Below are 9,327 nucleotides of genomic sequence, written 5' to 3' on the forward strand. Positions count from 1 at the left end.
AATCTCTTGAGGCATTTTAATCACTTTGCATGATATTAAAATATGATTTGGGCATTCTTTTAATTGCATTTGAGCCTTTCAAACCCACCTATTGGATCATTTCCACTTGAACCCCTTTTGAGCCTGGAATTGAAAATCTTATGTATTTTCTTTTTGAAACCTTCAAACCCTAGCCTCTATAATTTGAAAAACCATGAACTACCTTACTCTTGAGATAAGTAATAAAAAAAATTTTTGTGTGCTAGTAGGGAAGTTTGTTTTAGTTGTTCAAGGAGGTGTTGTTATTGTAAATTTGGGTGTGAGGAATGGAAATGAAGTTTAGAATTCTACTAATTGTGCTCCTCAAAAAAAAAAAAAAAAATAGAAATATACATGAAAAAAAAATTGCAATGAAAAAAAAGAGAGAGTTTCAATATCAATAAATTTGGAGTACAAGGAATGGTATTTGGGATAAGTTTGGGGGAAAGTATTTGGCTAGCAAGAATGGAATGGTTGGCTTCTCATTGTCATTTATCTCAAGTTCTTTGAATTCCATTTATCCTTTCATTTCAATAAGCCCAAAACCTTTGGCCACGCTACAAGCTTACAAAGTCCCATTGATTTTGAATTATGTGAAGTGATCTTTTAGTGGAGAGAGAAGAAGAGTTTAGGCATATGAAGTCTTGATATTGAGCTTGTTCTATGCATATTAAGTTGTTACATTTTGACTTGATATTTGCAGGAAAATCGTTCTCTGGTCTCACACACACACATTTCTAAATTGTTGGAAAGCATGATCTTAATTTGTGAATTGGGCATTCCTTTATATTTCACTGCTATCCTCTTTAACATATATTTGGAGCAACTAGTGAGGATATTTTCATGCATTCTTAGTAGATGAATAATTAGTCAATCTAGTTGTTTTATTACTTGTTTTACTCGAGGACGAGTAAAAATCTAAGTCTGGGGGTGTGTTAACCTCTAGAAGTTCATGTTATTTCATCACATTTTCCTTAGATTCTAATCCGTTTTAGTTCAATTGTATATGTTTTTATTGCTCAAATTAGGAAAATGTGCATTTTGTTTTGGGCTTGTGTTCTTGGCTTTAATTTGATATTTTTAGCCTAATTTCATGTTATTTTGATTAGAAGCGTTTCTGGAGCTTTGTGGATATTTTTGGAAGGCGTTTGGATGAAGAAATCAAGAGCTAATTGAATGATTTTCGTTAGCTGTAAAAACAGTGCAAAACTGTCAAAGTCGTCCTAAAGTCGTGACTTTCGTTCGTGACTTTCACTGCTGTCAGAAAAACGCTGCATTTCATTTATCAGAAATTGGTTGGTTAGGATACATATAAGCTGAGAGCTCGACCCAGAATGCATTCTTCAGACTTTTTGACACTTTTGGAGCTTGGTTGTGCTAGGGTTTGGGCATTGGAAGAGTTGGGATCAAGAGATTGAAGCTTTGAAGACATTTGGAGCTCATTTTCTTTAGTTTTTCTATTCCTCTTCCCTTTCCTCTCTTGTAATCTGAAATGGGTCCACTTATTTTGTATATTTGTAGCTTGTGGATGATTATGAGTAGCTAAACCCTTTGTTCTAGGATTATTTGGAACCCTTGTATGGATTAACACCATATTTCTCCTCTCTTTTTGTGATTAATGATATATATGTGCTTATTTTACTCTTTCCTTAATGCTTCTACTTGATTGGCCACCATTTAGATGTTGGGTTCACTTAATTGATGCTTGAGAGGGCTAGGTTGAGTGTAGAACTTGGGTAAAATTGTGTATGAACTTGATATTTGCATGTTGAATGGATGGTTTTGCTAGTAAGATAGAGATATACTTGCTAGCCTTGCATAGCCACATTAGGGTTGGTGTTTAAAATTGAGTTTTATTAATTGTAACAAGAGATTGGGCAATTAATTTAACTAAACACTTGTTCATGACTTGAGAGAGCTTGTCCAAGTATTTTTAGAACCCTAGGTTAGCACTTATTTTCATTAAAAGCATTTATGAGAGGAGGTAATTTTGGTGTTATGAAATGTAAGGGGGACAATTAATCCTAGGTTTCAATTTGTGTTGGAAGTTTGTGAATCACTCACTTTTCTTTATTTTCTAGTATTAGCTTCATAAGCAAAATCATTTTCACCTAACTATGTGTAGCTCAACTTGATCAAATTTGCTTAGTCTTTTGCTTAATCATTGTTTTTCAATAAATCCTCGAGGGAACGATACTCTACTCATTTTATATTACTTGCTATGACCCGTGCATTTGCGGTGAGCAACAATAAGTTTGAAAGATGAAAATGAATGCTTGATTAATGTGGTGATATTATATGTTTTGGAAATTATGTAAGCAATTATGAAGAGTTATGTGACTATGTATGAAGGAATTAGGAAATGACGATGATATAATATATGGGAAATATGATTCCATTATACATATGCAAGTTGTTGTTATGTGCAAGTAATGAGCATGAAATGAATAGGATCATAAATGTTGCATGAATATGAAATGGAATGAGTAAGAGTTCACCTTAAGATTGGAGAGTATGCATATATAAGTTAACGTAGAATGGACAACACATAGGTGGCACCCAGTATTACTTAGCTGTGGCACCAACTCTGGCAAGAGTTACATGTGGTTTAAGCTCAACCAATGATACCCCTCCAGGAATGGGTATGTAGCAATGGCTATTTATATGACATCCTATGAGAATTTTATTAGCAGGGGATTCTATAGTCTAAGTTTGAGTAAGGTGATCTCTAATCGAGTTACCCCTAAGATATTAGAGAGTTTGAGCTAGTTCAGTCACACAAACTTAGTTCTATCATGATTGTAGCCCATGAAACTTAATTAGAAAGAATAAGGAGGATATAAGAAGGTAAATGATCATGCATGATTGAATATGTGATAATGTGACATTGACTATGACTCTATGCTTACATAACCTTAAATGCTTGTTTAGTATATGTTAGAAGTTAGGAATTCCTTAGTTACTAGGATGTTTATCTCACTCTCCATTATTAACTATTTTTAAAGGCGATGTATCATGTAATGGCAAAGCGAAAGAGTAAAAGGCACGCTATTAGGGCTTAATTGTGATGCCTCTTAATATTTTGTGTAAAGAATGTTTAGGGAATAACTACATATATATATATATATATAACCAAGAATTCATTATGTATTATGGTCGCATTGGGATTTTAGATTATGGTGTACATTTTCTAGTCTCTTTTTGTGTACAAGCTTTCAAACTTGGATTAATGCTAGAGTATTTTGTTATTATTTTTAAATTTGAGTAAAGCATGATTAAAGTATATAAATCTTGTGATTTGTTGAAATGTATGATAGGATCATGTGAAATTTTGACTTCCTTGGTAAGTTGTGTTATGAAGTGACTTGGGAGGTCAAAATAAGTTTTGTTGTGAGTTGGATGAATGTATTGATTCTTTTATGTATGATTGGGTCCCTTAAGGGAGGTTTAAGGTTTATGTGTGGCTATAGACTTATCTTTATGAGAATGGGCACTTGGGTTGTTTTGAATCACTTCAATCAAACATCAAATCCATGCATGCCAAAAATCATACCTCTGCTAATGTCATGACTGTGTCATATGTCGCCATTGGCCATAGTTAATATACATTCAGTGGCGGTAGATAGGCCAGAAAAGGGTATAGTAATTTTTTGCCCTTGTTTTTGGTAGGATTCCTTTGGTTGTTTATATTATGCTTCTATTGATCAAATACTCTGATTTTTGAAGTGTTTGAGCTCAAACAACTCCTTTTAATGATTTTAAATTTTGGGATCCTATTTTCAAAGTGTTTTCTTTTATTTTGTCTTTATATATTAGCTTTAAATGCGTCTAATTATCATAGTAATGGTTTTGATGGGCTTAAGTCTTTTATTACCATAATAATATGTTGTTTTGTGGTTACTTCTGTGTGGTGATTACATTAACTAATGTAGCTTTTCTATCATTCTAGGTTGGTTGTGTCTAAAAATTGACATAAAATGACTCACATATTCTACATCAAATTTGGACCTTCACTGACATAGAAAGACATTTTGTGTCAGTTTATGAACTTACATTAACAACTTAAATTCTACATCTCTATATTTACTATCCTCCTAATACCAATGTAAAATGTCCGCCTGAAAAATTAAACATGACTGGCATGGAATATATGCACAAACATATATCCCTTAAACCTTAATCAAAGAAATTCTAATCTAATATTTTAATTCATTTGAAACAAGATGGGAATTCATTGCAACATTTTTTAGATAAACAATAAAAGATTCCTAGACTTTGTAAAAATTTCAGTAAAACTTTCCCTAAAAATAAAACCTCTCGAAGTTTCTACAACAGCCATACATAGACCAATTTAGAATTGCAAAGCCTAACTCCTTTATAACAAATAGATAAATAGATTACAGATCAGAATCCTATCTATAGTTAATGTGCAGCACCTAATCATAATTTCAAAATACGACACATAATTAGACATTTACACCCAAGGAAGGTATCCTCAAAAGGTCTTTTATTCAATTCAATGATGGGCCATTAGAAGTCAACTGGAGGTAGATTATCAATTATGCTATCTAAAACCAAAAATATTTTCAGTGAATAATGTCATAACGTTTATGAAGTTTAAAGGATAAAATGAATAAATAATAATTATTATAAAAATTAAAGAGACAACAACTTCAAGTGAAATATTTCATAAACCTTTGAAATCAAGAAATTCTACACAGCCATAAATAAAACCTTAACCATTAAATTGATAATATCAAATATCCTTATCACTTTATCTAAAGAAGAAAAATAAATAAAATAAATAAATATAATAACATTTACTAATTAAACCAATGGAGAATGTAATCACCAAATAGTTTAAAAATTATATTTTTGGGGACTTATCAGAACAATTAATTAACAAACGTGGACACACAATCCATGAGAATAAATAACTGAATGCGGCTTATGCCACAATATGATAAACATAAACACACAGTCTACGAGGGTAAGTAACTAAACATAGTCGAAGCCATGAAATAGACGTGAACACATAGTCCACGAGAGTAAATAACCAAATATAATCGAAGCCATAAGACAAACACAAGTACAAGACCCACGAACAACAAATGTGTGAATAAAGCTCACATAAATCAAACTAGCTAGTCATTGACCATAGTACACCAAGGCTAACAAAAATATTGATAGTAACCAATGTTTTGTATAAAGTCTTTTCAAAATCAATTTCAAACAAACGAGAAAATAATCACTTTTTAAAATATAAATTCCTCTTCTCAGTATCAAACTCGCACGACTCAACTAAAATAATCAATCTTCTAATTGTGAAAATTCATATTTAATATTTCATAAACTTATTCACCAATTTCCATGATTGGCTTTATCAAATAATGAATTAATAGAACTTGTAAAAACAATTTCATCAATCTTGTAAGCATATGTGTTAACCTCTAGAAGTTCATGTTATTTCATCATATTTTCCTTAGATTCTAATCCGTTTTAGTTCAATTGTATATGTTTTTATTGCCCAAATTAGGAAAATGTGCATTTTGTTTTGGGCTTGTGTTCTTAGCTTTAATTTGATATTTTTAGCCTAATTTCATGTTATTTTGATTAGAAGCGTTTCTGGAGCTTTGTGGATATTTTTGGAAGGCGTTTGGATGAAGAAATCAAGAGCTAATTGAATGATTTTCGTTAGCTGTAAAAACAGTGCAAAACTGTCAAAGTCGTCCCAAAGTCGTGACTTCCGTTCACGACTTTCACCGCTGTCAGAAAAATACTGCGTTTTATTTATCAGAAATTAGTTGGCTAGGATACATATAAGCTGAGAGCTCGACCCAGAATGCATTCTTCAAACTTTTTGACACTTTTGGAGCTTGGTTGTGCTAGGGTTTGGGCATTGGAAGAGTTGGGATCAAGAGATTGAAGCTTTGAAGACATTTGGAGCTCATTTTCTTTAGTTTTTCTATTCCTCTTCCCTTTCCTCTCTTGTAATCTAAAATGGGTCCACTTATTTTGTATATTTATAGCTTGTGGATGATTATGAGTAGCTAAACCCTTTGTTCTAGGATTATTTGGAACCCTTGTATGGATTAACACCATATTTCTCCTCTCTTTTTGTGATTAATGATATATATGTGTTTATTTTACTCTTTCCTTAATGCTTCTACTTGATTGGCCACCATTTAGATGTTGGGTTCACTTAATTGATGCTTGAGAGGGCTAGGTTGAGTGTAGAACTTGGGTAAAATTGTGTAAGAACTTGATATTTGCATGTTGAATGGATGGTTTTGCTAGTAAGATAGAGATATACTTGCTAGCCTTGCATAGCCACATTAGGGTTGGTGTTTAAAATTGAGTTTTATTAATTATAACAAGAGATTGGGCAATTAATTTAACTAAACACTTGTTCATGACTTGAGAGAGCTTGTCCAAGTATTTTTAGAACCCTAGGTTAGCACTTATTTTCACTAAAAGCATTTATGAGAGGAGGTAATTTTGGTGTTATGAAATGCAAGGGGGACAATTAATCCTAGGTTTCAATTTGTATTGGAAGTTTGTGAATCACTCACTTTCTTAATTTTCTCGTGTTAGTTTCATTTGCAAAACCATTTCACCTAACTTTGTGTAGCTCAACTTGATCAAATTTACTTAATCTTTTGCTTGATCATTGTTTTTGAACAAATCCTCGAGGGAACGATACTTTACTTTCATTATATTACTTGCTACGATCCATACACTTGCGGTAAGCAATAAGTTTTTGGCGCCGTTGTCGGGGATTGCTTTTAAAAATATTTTGATCAACCTTAGACTAGTAATATTAGATTTCGCTTGAGCTTTGTAGATATTAGTTCTAGATTTTTATTTTATCTTTGTTCAGTGCTTTTGTTTTAGTTTGATACTTCTTGGGTTGTTTCTTCTTCAGGTACCTATTTGGCATATGCAAGTCATAGGCCCAGAAGGATTGGAAGTGATACTTGAAGGATTGACAATCTTTGAAGAAATCGAGTCTCCTAATTCTGAAAGAACTCCTGAATCAGTAAACATGGCAGAAGACCAGTATGACACCGCTTCAGTCAATGACTTTGCTAACCGGAATCTGAGGGGTACTCAATCTTGTATTCGAATGCCGGAGTTTCAAGCACATACTTTTGAGATCAAGCCCGCCATGATCACAATGCTTCAAATGAATGGTGTGTTTCATGGTCTATTCAATGAAGATGCTAACAAGCACTTGATGTCTTTTGTGGAAGTATGTGATTCTTTTAGACAAAATGGGGTGCCTAAAGATGTCTTGCGCTTGCGGTTATTTCCAATTTCTCTACAAGACAAGGCTAAAGAATGGTTTATCAATCTTTTCGAAGGTTCTATTGGTTCATGGGAGGATCTTGAGAACAAGTTTAAGCCTGATTCTTCTCTGATGATAAAACAGTAGAAGCAAGAGATGAATTTCTTAGCTTTAAGCAATATCTAGAGGAACATCTCTATGCAGCTTGGGAGAGATACAAGATGTTGATGAAGAAATGCCCTAATCATGGAGTGGACAAATGGTAGTGATTCAGATTTTCTGTAATCGTCTGAATCCATCTTCGAAGGCCATGGTTGATTCTATCACAAATAGGGGGATATCGGAATGTGCCTGTCAATGAAGTTTTTCGCCTCTTAGACCAATTGTCTGCGAACAACACTCAAAACACGGATAGAAGAATACATCAATGGTGACTAGTACTAAAGATGATTCCTCCTCCCAGATTGTATCCATCTTGAATGCAATGAACAAGCGTTTTGATGTGTTGGAATCTCAAATGCAAAGGGGAAATTCTCATAATGTGCATGCTGTCCAAGCCATTCCAACTGTGTGCAATCAATGAAATGATATGCACATGCCCGATCAATGTCCTCTTTATATGACCACTGAGTCTGTCAACTATATGGGCAAGTTTCAAAACCCTCACAACAACCCTTACTCTCAAACATACAACTCAGGATGGAGGAATCATCCTAATTTTTCATGAGCAAGGGAATTCTTCAAATCAACCTTCATCCTCTAATGTCAAGCCACTTCACCCTCCGAGACTTCAAGCTCCACCAAAGCCAATGCCGGTTAAAGAAGAGGAGTCTAGAATGGAAAAGATGCTAGCACAAATCTTGAGTAATCAAGAGTTGCAAGAGTTGAAACTAAGGCAACTCTTACTCTTCATGATACCGCAATCAAGAACCTCGAAGTGCAAATGAGGGCAATTAGCTTCACAAATGAATGCTATGTCAAGAAGTAATCTCCCTAGTGACACCATTCCAAATCCTAAAAGGGATGGTAAGGAGGAGTGTAAAGCCATCACTTTGAGAAGTGGGATGCAATTACCCAAAGTTCTTATGCCCAGTGCAAGTGGTGTGAGTAGTGGTGCTACTAAGGTGATTGTTGATAATGAAGTGATTAATGAAGAAATTGTGGTTGAAGAGTGTGATAACTCGAAGAATGACCAAGAAGAGAAAAAGAATGAAGATCAAGCCAAAAAGGTTGGTGATGAGAAAAAGCAACTAGAGGCCAAGCTAAAATATATGCCTCCACCACCTTTTCCTCAAAGGCTTAGGAAGCAACAAGAAGATGGCCAATTCAAAAAGTTTCTTGATATGTTCAAGCAATTGCATATCAACATTCCTTTTGTGGAAGCTTTGGAGCAAATGCCCAAATATGCTAAGTTTATGAAAGATGTGCTCTCTAAAAAGAGAAGGTTCAATGAGTTTGAGATGGTTGCTCTAACCAAGAGTTGTACGGATATCATTAAGCAACTACCTCAAAAGTTGAAGGATCCCGATAGCTTCTCAATTCCGTGTCATATTGGGAATAAATTTTTGGGTAAGGCATTATGTGATCTTGGAGCTAGTATCAATTTATGCCTCTCTCTATTTTCAATAAATTGGAGTTGGGTGAAGCTAGACCAACAACCGTGACTTTGCAATTAGCGGATAGAAGCTTGGCTTATCCACGTGGTGTTATTGAAGATGTTCTTGTAAAAGTGGATAAATTCATTTTTTCGGTTGATTTCATTGTCCTTGATTGTGAGGTGGATCGTGATATTCCTATTATCTTAGGAAGACCATTCTTGGCAACCGCTAGAACCTTGATTGATGTTGAAAAAGGTGAGCTTACTATGAGGGTGGATGATGAGCAAGTCACTTTTAACATGCACAAGTTGATGAAATCTCCCAAAGATCTTGAGCAATGCTTCTTTGTTGATATGCTTGATCAAGTTGCACAAGAAGAATTTAATAAGGCAATTCCTAATGATTTTTTAGAAGCCTTGTTAC

At 34.1% G+C, this 9,327-nt stretch overlaps 1 non-coding gene across 1 annotated transcript; it reads right to left on the reverse strand.

Annotated features, from left to right (window-relative positions):
- Nucleotides 1-7,451: 7,451 nt before the first annotated feature.
- Nucleotides 7,452-7,559, reverse strand: LOC129295378 (small nucleolar RNA R71). The gene has a single exon (XR_008589564.1). It is a non-coding gene; the product is annotated as a small nucleolar RNA R71 (small nucleolar RNA).
- Nucleotides 7,560-9,327: the final 1,768 nt, after the last annotated feature.

This window comes from Prosopis cineraria, unplaced genomic scaffold, assembly GCF_029017545.1.
Source record: "Prosopis cineraria cultivar Desert tree isolate PC_DT_omini unplaced genomic scaffold, ASM2901754v1 PC100, whole genome shotgun sequence".
NCBI classification, from domain to species: Eukaryota; Viridiplantae; Streptophyta; class Magnoliopsida; order Fabales; family Fabaceae; genus Prosopis; species Prosopis cineraria.